A 16,353-nucleotide genomic window follows, 5' to 3' on the forward strand; every position below is an offset into this window, starting at 1 on the left:
AGTTTTACCTGGTATGGAAATTTCAAAGTTTAGCTTAAAAATATTGCAATAGAATATCTTACTTAATCTCCAGTGGGATATTTTCATAGTGATTTTGTAATCATTGCAATATTTAACTAAGATGATGATGAATCACAAAAGAGTCCTTCTAAGGTTACTAAAAGCAGAAACAAACTCCAAATAATATTCTGCTGTTTCTGAAATATAGAACGTACTGTTGCATAATGAAAGAAGAATAAGGCTACATTTGGCACAGTGGCTGTTATGTATATGCACTGAAGAGTACACACTATTTTGAGATATCATGAGCATTTTCAGGTGCTACTGTTTTATAACTCTATAATTGCCACTTTTAAGTTTTGATTCTCAGTCAGTCATGTCATAGCTGAAAAAGGTCTATACAGACTCCATCACTTAAGCAATGATTTATGCTAGCTTTATCTTCAGTCAGTCAACTTCAAAAAGTTGAACTCCAATAACAAATTCTCATCTTCACCTACCTTTGATGAAAAAGAGATGGTCCACAAAATGAACTAAAGTAGCCATATTCACAAAGTAGATTCTACACTCTTAAGGATATGTGAGGTTGAGGGCACATTTAGTTAGACTTAAACTAATAAAAGGAGGGGGTAGGTAAATAAAGTGCTGAAAACAGCTTTATTTTCCATGGTAACAGCACAGTGCAGCTTCTGAGAATAGAATGCTGGAAGAAGAATGAAACACAGAAAAGAGAAAAACTGAGCAGCCAGGGTGAGGGTACTGGTATAGCAGTAACTCCTTGACATTTTTATTAATCTTGTCATCTTGAATCATGGAATTATAGTTATATAATTTTATGATGTTAATTTAAAAAAAGTCTTTTTGTTTGAACTTTGCAAAGATTTGTAGGAATGTCAGTGTTATTCAAAAAATCATAGCAAATTTTTATCTATCACTGCTTCATAATATACAGTGACAGAACATATTTTTTGACAAATATCCAGGATCTTTGAACTCAAACTCTCGTGTGATGATGTCATCACACAGTATCTTTTACTGGGTGAAGAATCAGAAGAATCAAGAATTTTTTTTCTTCTCTCTCTTTTTTTTTTGCTTCAAATACAGCTAAAATGTCTTCAGAAATGTTTTAATAAATGTAAGAAGTATCAAAGTTTCCACAGAGTGGAACAACTGGTAGGTTTCACTAAAGATTGCTGGCAAAAGCAAAGTGCTGAGATCGAAGAGGAGGCTGTGACTCAGGAGGACGTGGTAAGTTGTATGTCCCCTCTTATCTGTTTTCTTGTCTCACTAATTTACAGTTCACTTAACTCACAATGGAAACCCCATTTTCCCTCATCCCCATCACCTTTAGATTCATGGATATTCCTTCTGTGTTCATCCTTGCCAACTCCCCATAACTTTTCACAGAGGGTTAGCACTTTCTGTTTCTAATGGAAGCTTCGTATGTGTTATTTTGGTTTCAGCAGTGCACTGTTGAGAGGGCCAGGTAACCTGCTAAAATCTGTCTGATACAGACAGAAATTTTGGAGTGTGTGTTTTTAAAGGTCATCAGGATGTGCAAGTTTGACAAACTGCAAGCAACTGAAGACTGACACCTGTCCTAATAATACCATATTTGAGTTGTGACCAATACATTATGAGATTCTGCGCTGAACTTCATCTGTAGTCTATGTAAGAATGTAGTTAACTATATAGCTCAAATTCACCAGCTGGCATCTCTAAGTTATTCCCAAATGCTTCCTTAAATGCTTTATTGTACCTAAGAAGGAGACTTTTATTTTTTTGGATGTGGGAGGGAGACTTTCCACAGATAAATCAGTCTTTATCATCAGAGAGGAGATCAGTGATCACACATCACAGAGCAAACACATGGTTAGGGCATTTCTGTCATACTGAAGATGATACTGCTGCTGGTTTTAGTTTCACTGTCTGCAGCACATTTTTTCTTCACCTGTGACACTGTAAATGGCCAAGTACCTACTTATAAATTATTAAATCAATGACCTACAATGAGATAAACCTAACAGCACATTCGTTAGGAAAGGTCACCCAGTCTGTTATGATGAGCTGACTGGAAATAATAACTTCCTTAGTTATAGCCATTTTGACCTTTCAATTTTTCTCTCCATAACTATAGTTGCAAACAAATAAAATTTTAGACAAAATACTTTCAGGTGCTGATCCCTCTTATGATGAAGCCAATGTCCTTAGGAATACGACACTGATAATTTTCCACATCTGATTTCATTCTAATACTGCAGGATTTAGGGGGGTGAAAAAGTAGCCTGAGGCTTCCTAGATGAGACGCTACTGTCCTTTTCTAAGAATTACTATCATGTTAATGTTAAGACTGCATTGTAATCCCATATCCACTAATAACACTTCAGTTAGAAATTTGGTTCTGGAAACGTCTGCGAGGGAGGGAGCTACCAGGTGCCTCTGAAACAGTTGTTTCCTGAATGTCCTCATTCTTTACCAAATCATCTGAAAATGAGATTTGGAGGTGTTTTCCTCAGTGCTCAGGCAACCTAGAGATGCAGGTACTGTTAAGACTGAAGGAAACATATTCATGTTTCCATGCTTAAATACTTTTGGTTCTGGTCCGACATCTCTGTCTCTGGTCAGTTTTATCTGGGTTTTGTTTGTTGTTATGCTACCGCTGACTGAAAAAAATAATATTGCTTCCCTATTTCCTAAATGTAACCACTCATAAGCCTTTTCCTTTTTATTACTGTAATTATTTGTGTTTTACATAATTCTATAATGATAGCTGACTTTGTATCTGATGTGCGATGTATTCTAATAGAAGTTAAGAGATGAATTGATGCAATGAATTTGAACAGCTAACAGTAGTTTCAAATTAAAAATTATGAGAAATTGTGACAAATGCGTATAGTAATATCTTCTTATAATTGATACATTTATGGGTGATGCCCCTATTATGAGTGCTGAAGTGCATTCCAGGTGAATGTATTATCTTTTTCTTGAGCATCCGGTATCATAAGTTAATATTTCATAGAAGAAGATTAAAGATATTACAGCTGCTGAAACTAGTTTGGTTTTAAAACTTCAGGGCCAATTTTTTTTTAATTTGGGGTCATTCTGTTTTGGAACAATTCTTTGAAAAATTCATTCTCTTTTCTTCTTTTAAATTTTTTTTCCCGTGGTATATTAACCTCACTTTCAAAAGGAAACTATATGGGAAACTTATTTTTCTGGCTCTGAAATGGCTTTCTCCAGCAAAGAAGAAAGCTGAATTGCTGCTACCTCAATTGTATTCCTAACAGTATTTGATCTCAGATGATTTTTTAAGCACTTTGTAAATGAGATTCGTAGCAATGGTGTCCTCAACTACATTTCAAACTGCGCAGTGTTTAGGGGGAAATAGGTAATTGTTTTGTGAAAAAAGAAATGATGAAGAAGACTTTTTACAAGAATTGACAGTGAAAGGGATTTATTAGTGATCATTACTGACTGGGCCTGCTGAGATAAAAAGTGTGAAAAACCTTTATTATCTGCTAATTGTCTCACTTGGTTTTACATTGCAAAACCGTCATTTTACTTTTACATTGCATAAGATCAAATTCTAGGCATTCAGTTGCAAGATGTCCAGGCACTGTGTACATCAACATAGAGCTCTTTAAATTCCAACAGAACAACAGGGTTTATCAAAATTCTCTTCAATATACAGAAATAACAGAGATAGGAAAAAAGAAACTCATTTCCCTGGTCAAAAAGAAGGCAAGACTCCCTGAATCAAGAGCTTTATGGTTCTTCACATCTACTTAATAACAGCATTTTATGATTGTTTGAAAATAAGAGGAGGCTTTTCTGAGTAATGAGTCTAACTTTGGGTTGCTATTGAATAGAGTAATATGAAAAAATAATACATTACTATCTTGTAAGTTTTAATATTTCAAAGTTCAATAAATGCACAGTCCAGTCCTACTGTATGCAAAAAAAGTATTTTCTACGGGCTTAGAAACACTGATCGTATAAATTCAGAAAAAATAAAAATGCATGCAGTCTGCAAATATGTCTGTATAATGCAGTGTACAAGAAACATCATCTGCTCTACTTAAGATGCATGTGGTTGCAACTATTTCTTAGGCCTTTGGTGGAAAAACCCTTGTGGATAAGTACTCAGCTGCAGAGGAGAACAACAGGACATGTTTGTATAACCCAGTGTTTTAATTTGCTTATTTAATTCTTTGTTTCTGTGTGATATCAAAGGGTTTATGTATAGTTAGTTTATAAATAGAAAAGGGAAGTTATCAATTTAAACTATTTTAAACTAAGAATTTCGTTTAAAAACTTCCTTTACAATGAAGCAGGTACTTCAGTGATACCCATTTGGCATCCAAAGCCAGAAAGGTGGGCTTTGTTCCTGTAGTGCTGACTGAGGGTTTAATGACGAAAACCGAATAGCTTATAGCTAGGAAGTTCCATAAATTTAATCTGAAATATTAGTAGAGAGTTTTTAGGGATAAAAAGTCCTTCTTTTTGCCACAAGTCATACTTTGCCTCTTCAGTGGGGCAGAGATCGGTATAGTGTAGTATAGTGGTTGGGACCAAAATACTCATTACTTATTTACCTTCTGTGAGATAAGAATTAGGAGAAAGCAAAGCAGGCACAAAACTTAAAAGAATATAAAGATGTTTATTAACAGACCTAAAAGGAAGGAAAAAAAATCAGACCACACCTTCAGAACACTTCTCCTCCCCCCACCTTTATCTCTTCACCCACTGACAACGTAAAAAGACAACCCTTGAGATTTGCAGTCAGTTTACCACTTCTATAATAACCTCTTTCATTTCACTTAGGGAGAGGAGTCTGTCTTGCTCATGCTACGGAGACATCTCCACAAGAAGTTCTCTCATGGCTCAGTATTACAACGAGACAACCACCTGGGTTGGTTCTCTTGTCACATGTGAGAGTCCCTTCCCCTGACTTGCAGCTTTCCCCACAACTGCTTTCAAGGGTCCAATCTTGAGCTACTGGGGTACCATTTTAAAGTTGAGTTGTTCAGAAACAAAAGTTCTCTTCACCCATCTCTGGGAGCATCTTCATCTCTAGGAAAAGAGGCCCTCTCCCTTCCCTGGGAGAAAAAGGGTCCTCATCATCTTCATCTCTAGGACTATCTCTGGGAACATCTCTAGGAACAGATGTCTTCTCCTTCCTGTTTGGAGCAAGAGTCCTCATCACTTCCATCTCTCCCTGTTCAAACTTCTCATCAAATTACATCTGCTTCAGCATTTGCTTATTTCAGCACTTGAGGTGCTTTTGCTCACAAGTACAGTTTGAACGCTCCAACCCCCCGTGCTTTCATGAAATTGCAACAGGTACTCTGATATATCATAGTCTATCACCACCATAGCTTTACAACAGAATTTCAGCTTCTAAGCATCTCCTCTTTCTCCTCCCTCAGAGTTTCAGGTCTTCTTTCTTTACTTAATGTCTGCAGGCTTCATCTATTCTGGAGGAAACTTACAGCACTAAAAGGGTTAATCTCACCTGGGCCCCGCAGCTGGAATTCTCTTATCGCTGTTGGTCACATGATCTTTGCCTGGCAGCGGTGCAGCTTCAGCTGAATCTTCAGCCGCACTGGAGAGGGGGTGGGGAGCCGGGCCGTGCCGTCTGCATGTAGCAGGGGTGTGGGGGTCCAGGGGTGGAACAGGGCCGCACGGCTCCAGGATGACTGTGTCCCGGCCCGGCCCCACTGGGCTGCACAGGCCCCCCCCACCTAGTTACCTGTCCCAAGGCCAGAAGCAAGAGAGAGCTTTCCCAGGGTTTGTTCATTCTTAAATGTGGACCATAGAGGCGTGTCAAAATTTTTAAGTGGCTTAAAAAATTGTCAATATTCAAACTAGCCAGTTGATAGGTTCTGTTAGATCATAGAGGGAACTGTAAGCACCTCTTTGCGAGAGAATCACTTCCATAGCTATGCTAATCCATGACACTGAGTGATACCTAGGACTTACGGTATTATACTTTAATTACTAGTGGCCATGCCAAGTCAGCAGAAGTCAACTCTGCTGATGGTGTGCCGTAATTCTTGTTGCCTCTGAGAAATGATATTGTAATGAACATTACTGGGTTGAAAAAAATTATCTGAGTGACTTTAATGGGTTGTTCCTACAGCTAAAAACTATCGGTCATTCATGCGCTTGGAATGAGAATGACAGCTGGTCTTCACCCTTTGTGTTTTGTAGCCGTTTCAGTCCTTTAAATGACAAATAATTGCAGGTTTGGGATATATTTTTTTTTCCCCAAATATTGCATCATATGAGCTTTTGGGATAATTGTACTCTTAATATGCAATTGTGACTGTTGAAAAATGAAAGGGAATTAAATGCAATTTCTAGTGAAGAAAAGCAAAGAGTAAGAAATTATATATTAGTCAAGAGAATGGTAGGAATGAAATTTTTTTTTCTTGCAGGGACTTAGAATGATATAACTGAATACACCTTTTGAACAAGTTTGTGTAAATGAGAGTGAGCTTAGAAATCTCTTTTAATTGATGATCTGTACATCTGGAATCCACTCCTGAAGGATAAACGTGCTGAAAAAATAATCGAAGTCTAATTCTGTACTGTTAGTTACGACTCCTCTTCATCTCCATGGACAGTTACAGTGTATTGGGTAAGTTATATAGAGGATTTTCCTGCCTATTTTTAAGTTTGTTTGAAGTGTCATATTTATAAGTTTTTCTTTAAAGACTGAAATTTTAGTTGGTTTTTCTATGGCAGTAACTCTAATAGTAACCAATGCTTCAGAGATACCAACAAACCTATATTTGAAGCGCCTCACTCTGTGAGGTGACATCTAATTTTTACCCTTCCCAATTTAATAGGACGTTAAGTTAAAATTATTGCAGTTTCTTGGAATACTCAACAGAAGAGTCTGGAACCTGATTTGGGAAAGTATTTAGTGTTCTGTGACACTTCACATTGAAAGTACATCCCAAATGCCCTTTGGCAGACTACAGCTTTCTAGCAACCACCCACATCAGCTGCCAGTCATCTGTGGAAAGCCTAATTAAAGTCTTGATGGCAAAAGTCAGAACAGCCAAATCCTGACTGCACTGTTTACTGTAAAAAGTTTCTTTATTCCTCAAATATTCTTCTCTGTCAGGATGACTGCACGACCCCCCACAGCTGAGGAAATAGGGCTTTTGGTAAGAAGGAAGTTCTGTCATTGTCGTCCTCATGTCACTATCTTGTGACTTGTTTCTCTCTTTTGCGCTTAATGCTTTGTCCAAATCAAGTCACTTTTCTAGGAAATCACAGAGGTTATTCTCTTTGCTGAAGCAATAATATTCCTCATTCACTTCATTTATTTTTTTCCACCTGTCTCATGCCATTTCTGTGGAAAAGCCTGTCTGATCTATTTTTAACTTGCTTTTGGATCCCACTCAATTCTGTTCCCTTTTTCTCCCTCTTCATTTTTCAAGATTATTGTCTGTCTACCTTGTTGCAGGATCCTTTCTTTGTTATATCCTTTTTTTGTGAATTAAGTTAATCCATTTTTTGAAGTGTAATGAACACATTTGTGATAAGAGTTTATGCACAGGGAGCTGATCAAAGACAAAATTAACTGTCTCTGAAGGACAATCCTTATTACAGTCCTTAGCCAAATACCAATTTTCAGGTTTTTACGTCCGCATGTAAAACCTGGCTTTAGTTATTTAATGCCAGTTTCAGTTCTGGCATGCTTAAAAGTAGCGTTATGGTGGACTGCACTAAGCTGTGGACTAAAACTTTTGTTAATAGCTGGTAACTGTTGGTACATAGGGAAGAAGAAACATGAAAATAAACCTCAGCAAACAATTTAAGATGGAATTCTTGAATTGCCACACCTCTATGTGGCTTAAGAGGAGTTGAGTAGATCCATTTGTATTTAGCTTGAAAAGAGCAAAATGACTCCTGAGATGTTATATCCTCGAGGGCTGCTCCTGTACTTCTCATGAAGTTACAGAAAAGCTGGAAAGGTATCAGATAAGGGCTGTTCTTGCTTCAGTGTTCTCTTATTGTGGGTGATAACAAAGTCCTTTTTGAGCAGAGATTCTTTTTAAAGCACTTCTCTGACTTCTGATTTTTGGAGACCCCTTTCATTTTTACCTTGGTTTGTTTCTCATTTAAGACTGTGAATCATAAGAGTAGCATTAATCACCATTGGGTCTAATACCTGGAAATTATTCATGTAAAGTGTATGACTTAATTGTCAAGACTCTAATGGAGCTGTGTAGTTCGAGGCTGTATTTCATAGAGTCATAGAATTGCTATGGTTGGAAGGGACTTCTGGGGATCATCTTGTCCAAACCCCAAGCTCACCTAGAGTGGGTTACGCAGGAACATATCCAGGTGGATTTTGAATGTCTCCAGAGAGGGAGACTCCACGAACTCCCTGGGCAGCCTGTTCCAGTGTTTTGCCAACCTCAGTGTAAAGAAGCTCTTCCTCATGTTGAGATGGAACTTCTTGTATTTTAATTTATGGTCATTCCTCCTTATCCTGTGGCTGGGCATCACCAAAAAGAGTCCGGAAACATTCCCTTGGCACCTGCTTTTGAGATATTTGCATGCATTAATGGGATCCTCTCTCAGTCTTCTCTTCTCCAGACTAAACAGGCCAAGCTCCCTCAGTTTCTCCTCATAAGTGATGCTCCAGACCCCAACTCATCTTTGTGGCCTCTGCTGGACCCTTTCCAGTAACTCCTTGTATTTCTTGTGCTGAGGGGCCCAGAACCGGACACAGTATTCCAGATGTGGACTCACTAGGGCTGAGCAGAGGGGCAGGATCACCTCCCTCCAGCTGCTGGCCACACTCTTCCCAATGCACCCTAGGATACCATTGGCCCTCCTGGCCACAGGGGTGCTGCTGGCTCATGGCCAACTTGTCATCCACCAAGACCCCCAGATCCTTCTCCACAGAGCTGCTCTCCAGTAGGTCAGCCCCCAGCTTGTGCTGGTACTTGGGGTCATTCCTCCCCAGGTGCAGGACCCTGCACAACTTCATTAAGTTTCTGCGTGTTCAATTCTCCAGCCTATTCTGTCTGTCTCCATCCTATTTCTGTCTGTCTGGTTTGTTCAAGGATAGTATCAAACAGCAGTCTCCCTGGCTACCAACACAGCTTACAGTTCTGGGATTTTTCCCTTTCTTTCAAACAGCTTCATGCTTTGGATTTACGAAAATTTATAACCTAAGGGAACAATACTTCAAGGTTAATTCAGTCAGCCTTGACAATCCTCCTCCAGAAAAATTGTACATTAGCCTGTACAGGAACAGCTGTGATATGGCAGAAACATAAAATGCTGCACGTATTTAAGATACTGTATAAAATACTTGTATTTTTATTTTCTCTGCACCTTCCCACCTTCCTTGGGTGAACTGGTTCCCTTTGAAGCTTTTTTGGTTTTGGCATATTTGTTTTGGGGTTTTTTTTACCACACTGAAATTTAGCGCCTGTAGGTATAGCATGATGGTGTGAAAACAAATTATTTAACATACCTGGAATCGTGCACACGCACAGGGAGAAATGAACTACTGTCAAATGACACTGACAGGATCTTGTGCCTTTTTTGTACTTAAAATGTGCTTGAACAGACTGTATTAATATCTGAGTTAATTGATAACACAAACTAGAAAGAATATTATCAACTCACAATTAATTTGTCTTCTAAGATGCCAGATACTGTAGCTAACTCTGCTCCTGATTCTGGGACTCGCTGAATTAATAGAGTTGTAAAGAGTTAGGAATGCAGTGTCCAAAATTACTTCCTTATTGCAATTTTTAGACAAGGGTGGAAAAATAATTAACGTAGGTGCCTGTTTATGCCTATGAGTACAGAAAGCAGAGACAGAAAAAGCCTCAGAATACAACCTCTTAGGCTCAGGATATAAAATTTACTTTCTAACAAATTCTTTCTCCAAGTTGTTACGTGAAAAATTGGGTGATTTAGGTATAGGAATTTGCAGCTCTTTGAAATATGGCAAAAACAATCTTGCTGTTCAAAAGAGAAGACACCCATTGAAATGCCAGTGGCATGCAGAAGTAGGATTATATCAATCCTTAAACTTCTGACTAACATCTCTGAAGCCCTCTGCTTGTACAAATGGCAACTAGTGCAGTGGAGAATAAAATGTTTTCAATCCTTAAACTAAAATATAGCAATATCTCTGTGTAACCAGTGCTTTTAAAAGAAGACTTATTTTGCTTTACATTGCTGCTATAAGCACTCAAACTATGGCAAGGTAGTAACAATAATTTTTCAAAACACTTAAATTTTTTATATGTTTTCATCCGATTATATACTAAAATCATGTATTAGATGAAGCAGATCAACTCTAGCATAATTGTAGAATAGACTCACCTTGACATCTATTCTTACATTTTATTTGGACTGGGTATCTAGAGTGGTATTGTACAATGTAATGTATGAATCATTAGAACAGTGTGCATTATGACAAAAAAAAAGGGATGCATATTTGTGTGATATTTCTCACCACAGTACTTCAGGTCTTCTTTAGAACTTGTTCAGAATCTTGGTTGAGGAAATATATCACAGATTGCTACAGCTGATGAAGTTATTATTGGTCATTTACAGTTTCTTTGACCAATTAACAGAAATATTAAAGTGACTTTCCTTTTGTCTTTATTCTGTTCTGTATATGAAGGGGAAAAAAACCTTTATAATTCTATAAAATGAGTATTTTATTTTGGTTATGGATAGTTTCCATGAGCCTTATTCTGCATGCAGGATAAATTTGAATATTCTTCACCTCTTGGTCAAAAACCTTGTTGTACATGAACATTATCCATTCAGTGAAGGGGTTAAGCTGTCAGCCAGATTGTATTTTGGATGTTTGCAGAGTCAGTGCTATAAAGGAGAACAAAATAAATCCCATAGGCTTAAATAGCAAAAATGTATTAGTGAGATGCAGAACTACTGACCTAAGTGAGCCTTTAATCAGACATCACAGAGTGCAGTATTATGGAAGAGAGTGTTGATTAGGGTGAACTGAAGTTAGGCATGGAGATTAAAGCTGGTCAAAAAAATTTTAGAATCTCAGAGACTGTGTGATAAGATGAAATGCAGTGGTTTCTAAGAGATGCATGTTCATGCCTCTGAGTTCCTGATTTTCTGTGACAAGGCCTCCCAGACCTGCATTTAGGCCCCTACTCATTTAAATTTCATACTACAGTCCCACCTACTGAGAGAGCCAGCCCTATAGCTCCATCCAATCCACTGTTTCAACAGCTCAGGCTGTCAACCCTATCATATCCCCACAATTTTTCCATTTCCTCCCTTGATACATCAGAAAGTGCATCGCTTCAGGCTCTTGATGTCATGCATGTTTTCCACCTTCCATTTTTCTATTTGTACAGCCTGTCAGCTTTTTTCATCCTTTCAGTGAAGCGCAGTCACTGTTGGTACCTTTGGGACCCTCTAGCACACACCCAAGTTTTGTGCTTTTTTGGGCTGATATCTGCCTCTGGATGTTGAAGCCAACCTCATACTAATCAGTCTTTGCATTCTATAAAGCTGTTTCGCTCAGGCTGTTGGTAGTTTGAATTTCTAGTGAAATCTATTTTGGGAATGTGTGACAGGCTTGATGTAATTTAAGGCTTAGAAATGTCTCCTACTCATTGAGAGTTCTGTCTGAACTTGCATGTTCATGTGTGCACTTGAAAATTATTAAAATGTTGGAGGTGGTTGTCCTCTACCATGACTCACTGCTGACTGGAGCTTTGAGCTGGCTCCCCTGTCCTCTTTCCTTCATGTATTTTTTACTTGTTGCAATGGTTGCCCCTGTTGCAGACGAGATGTGCTTTTAGATATGATGCCCTCTTGATGTTTCATGCTGAGTCTAAGAAACAGCAGTGCCACTAATTGTAATTTCTCTTTCTCTCCTACTGACTCCTCCTGATGATAAAAAAAAAAATGTTTCTTGGAGGTAGGCCAGTAGTGAAGCTGACAGTCCCAGAAGCCTCTTATTAATACTCCTTCAATGAATTTCCAGGCGTGGTGACCGCAATGCAGTAGAGCAGATTCTTTAGACAAGGTCAGACTGGTATTCAGCAGAATGCAAATGGAAATTGTAACTCAGCACAGACATATCTCACTCTGTCACATGTGCAGCCTGCTGACAAATTAATAACTCTTTCAGGATTTAAATGCAGATGTATTTCAAGGCTGTTCACTACTTTGGTGGCAACTATAATGTTCTTGGATATACCTACCATATACATTTTTTTTTCTTTATGAGGGGAATCACTGAGCAGGGAACAATTATAGCCTAACTTCTTATATCCCACTGAGTATTACAGCGGGTTGATGTTAGTTCACAGTGCTCTCTGCAAGCTGTCCATATATCAGTTGTTTGAAAGGGATCTCATGAGCTGCTGCATGCATGGGCAAAAGCTGTGTTTTCTTTCTACCTGTCTTACAAAGATGAGGTCACCATACCAGTGCCTGAAGCAGAAGAGTCATACTGAAGCATTCCATTCTGCCATCAGTTACCACTTCTGTCAGTTTTAGGAAGTTGTACTGGTGTTACTTCTGTCTGTCTCTGCTTTGATTCTATGAATCACAGTACCACAATACCCCATACAGTGGATCATATGTGTTTGTCGGGAGGTAGCATATGAGCCCGTGGCATGTATCAGATGCTGACTTAGAAATATTCTTACAATTCTTACAATTCTTAATGTGAAAAAAAGCTTCTTCAAGGAGATCTGGATGAGGGCTTACAGGTGGAAAAGAGGAAGATTTCCCAGTGTTGCTTGTCCCTCCCTTTATCTGTGGCAAAGATCTGCCTTCAGGGGCTGATCCAGAGAAGAAAGTGCAAAAATGTGTATGTAGAGGGACTTGTTCAAGATCTGTCAAGTGCAGGCATGTGCTCTGCAGCATCCACACATATATCTCCAATTACGTGTTGCAGGAGAGAGGGCTTTGCAGTAAAACTTGTAGTAGGGGGCCAGAGACTTGTCCAGAACAAAGGCTGGAAAGGAGACCCTTCACCCAGGTACTTGCAGACATAGTTCTTTCTCTGGTGGTGGTGATGGGGTAGCTACTCAAGATGAAGGGGGAAGCTAAGGAATTAGAAAAAGCCTGAACATGTCTGAAAAAACCTTGCGTTGGTGTTTGGCCCAGTGCTAGATTTCATTTTATCAAATGTGGAAAGTTTTTCAAGGCTTGCAGAGCAAGATGTGGGTAGTGACTTCATGGTGTTGTCTACTACAAAATTTACCCAGCAGCAAAACAGAGGCCTCCAACTGAACACGGTCTGACCTGTTGAAGAGCTTGTTGCAGTACTCAGGGACTGGGCCAGGCACACCTGGAGCTCCAGAGGACAAGGGAGAATGAGGGAAGAAAATGTTGAGAAGACCAAGAACATACAAAAGTAAGAAGGAGCAGCTGAAGAGGAGAAAGATCTGAAAAGGTAAAAATGACAACTGGCCAGTAGCACGGTAAAAAATGAAATTAAACAGCAGAAAGAGGCACATGAGTCTTGGGCTTGGAAACATGCACTGAATCTCATGATTCTTGAGAGTTCTTTTAGTCTCTTTTTACAGTAGATAAGGATGGGAAGGATTCAGCCTGGTACAAGGCAGGATTGGAAGGCAATGGATTGTTCCAGTCTCCTCTCTCCTCCTATCTGGGGAAATCTTGGAGTGAAATTTCTTATTTTCCATATGAAAACTTTACGTACAATGGATTTCTTTTTTTAATTTCAACTATATGTCAAGGAGTGGTGTAGCATGTGTCAAGTGAGGAAATTCTGAAATTAATCAGGTCCAATAAAAAACTGTAAGAGTAAATACTTATCCGTTAAACATGTTCTCCAAGAGATGAGACACAGATGTATGCCTGTGTCATGAGTTTCACATGTTGCAAATGTGCACAAAATTACATTCCTGATTCCAAATGATCTGAACTGATATTCATACTGTTGCAGTAGTAATGTTTTAATTTACTGTTGCATTATATTCCCAGAGAAAGTAGGAGCATATTTCAGAAAACAATAATATATAATAGATTGAAAATTATAGGACAGACATGACCTGCCTTGTTCATCTTCAAGTCAAAAATTATGCAGCTGTGAATTGATTAATTTGTCTTTATGACTACAGAAGTAATTTTGAGTGAGTGAGAAGTCTACACATACATGAGATCCCAATATAAGCATTTCTTAGAAGAAATCACAGAATCATGGAATATTTTGCTTTGGAAGGTGCTCACAAAGGTCATCTAGACCAATCATCCTGCAAGCAGCAGGGACATCTTCAACTGGATCAGGTTGCTCAGAGCCCAGTCCAACCTGACCTTAAATGCTTCCAGGGATGGGACCTCCACCAGCTTCCTGGGCAACATTTTCCAGTACTTCACCACCCTCAATATGAAAGATTTCTTCCTAATATCTAGCCTGAAATGACACCAAAGTTCTTGCTAAAATTTGACAATTTCAAGAAATGAAAAATGACTGTAAAAATTATGAACTGTTTAAATATGTAATGTAAGTTCAATATGCTAAAGTGCACTTCGGTTTTTACAGCTATGAAAGTTAAAAAAAAATTATACTGAAATGTCTAAAGTGTGCTTCTAGTCTTTGAGAAGATGTTTGTCTGCAAGTCACATTTGGAGTATGTCTTACATTCAAGGTGAGTAATACTGAAAAATGAGGAGGTAGATTCTTAGTGAAAGAATACAAAAATCAGAATGCTGCTCAGTTCTCATGTCAATAGCTTTAGCCATCTAGTTGAAACAAGCCTAATGGCACTGGTGTATTTTTCTTAGATTAAAATGTAAGAATAAGCCAGGAAAAATAATTTTCTGTGTCTGCAGGATATTTTGTTCAGTTTGAAAATGACAATAATAAAATGAAAGCCCACATAAATATCATTTACATAAAAAAGGCACAGTACTGTCTTTTCTTAAAATGTATGCATTCAAGTCCATTTTGCATGGAGTAAGTCTTATCTTGCTTTTACTGTTTTAGACTAGCATAGTTATTCAGGCCTATCAGTAATGTCATAAGTTTTGACAATGAACATAACTGTTGTCTTCTAAATTTTGAAGAACTGTCAAATTTTCCTTATCTTTTATTTTAAGAAACTAGGTCTTTATCAGTTAACAGAAAATAGCAAAGACACTCATGTTTTTTAGCTAGATTTCTACCACTCTTACAAGTTATATAGATTGAAAAGAAGTAATCTGATTTATTCTACTGAAGCAACACAATGTGAAATAATATCTTTTTTAAAAAGTTTTTTCTTCACTCTGTCATGAAGAATGGTAGGGGGAAGGTGCAAATAAATAAAAAAAATAAAAAGACCAAAATAAGAAACAATGCCTCAATTGCTACTCACTCTTGCAGTCATTGTAGAGAGATGTTATATTAAGAAATAGGAAGCTTGACAATGTTGATTAACTCTGTGAGTGCATATATAAGCACTATATATTGTTTACACTACAAAATCACATTAGCAGTTCACTTTCCACAAATTAAACTTTGCTTTCCAGCTAACTAATTATATGTATTATTTTGGCACCTTTGTAAGAAGAGAAGTGGAATATATGATGCTTCAAAAACTTTATTACTGAGTAATTTTGTGCCAAAACTAAAATGCACAACCATTCTTCTGAAAGTAAATTAGATGTGCTTTAACAAGAGAAAAATTCAGATAGGTCAATAATTATGGTCACATTTTCAGAGATTTTGGGAATTTTCTGGCCTAGAAAAGACATTGAAATTATAGATTCGGTGGGAGGGAATGGGAGTGGATCCTGCTTTTCGCTTGAACAGCAAAACAGATTCTGTGCAAACGTTAAATTAAAATGCATCCTACATGTTTTGGGGAGGGGAGGCTTAAATGTGAGTGGAGAGAAATATGTAATCTAGTGTAGTAAAGAATAGGACACATTTTCATTTCTAAATTGTTTTTGCACTTCACAATGCTTAGCTAATATGCTGTCAATCAGAAAGATGTATCTTTTTCTGGAATTTTTTCACAGTTGCTGAAAAGTAAAGCACATATGTTCACCTTTAAGGTTTCTCTCCTTAAAGGGTCTAAGTGAACTCCTTTCCTCACAACACAGTAGGTCATAAAGTATTCCTAACAGAATATGTTACATGCTGCTTTTGTTCATCTTTCCATCTCTTCACATGAGATGCAGGGCAGGGTTTTCAACATGGCTGGTTAGCCTAAATTGTCCTTGCTGTACTCTTAAGATTTGTATAGCAATTCACCTTAATTGTTTCCTTTTTTTAATAACGGAAGACATATTTGAAGGGGACTCTCTACTATGAATAATGTATACTAGAACAAGATTTTGCTTTGTCATTATATA

The 16,353-nt window shown here is 37.9% G+C and overlaps 1 long non-coding RNA gene across 1 annotated transcript; it reads left to right on the forward strand.

Moving 5' to 3' along the window:
- The first annotated feature begins 745 nt into the window (after positions 1 to 745).
- LOC104689861 lies at positions 746 to 13,568 on the forward strand. The gene is made up of 3 exons (XR_002045577.2): positions 746 to 1,248; positions 6,441 to 6,643; positions 13,257 to 13,568. It is a non-coding gene; the product is annotated as an uncharacterized LOC104689861 (long non-coding RNA).
- Positions 13,569 to 16,353: the final 2,785 nt, after the last annotated feature.

This window comes from Corvus cornix, chromosome 2, assembly GCF_000738735.6.
Source record: "Corvus cornix cornix isolate S_Up_H32 chromosome 2, ASM73873v5, whole genome shotgun sequence".
In the NCBI taxonomy this organism is placed as follows: Eukaryota; Metazoa; Chordata; class Aves; order Passeriformes; family Corvidae; genus Corvus; species Corvus cornix.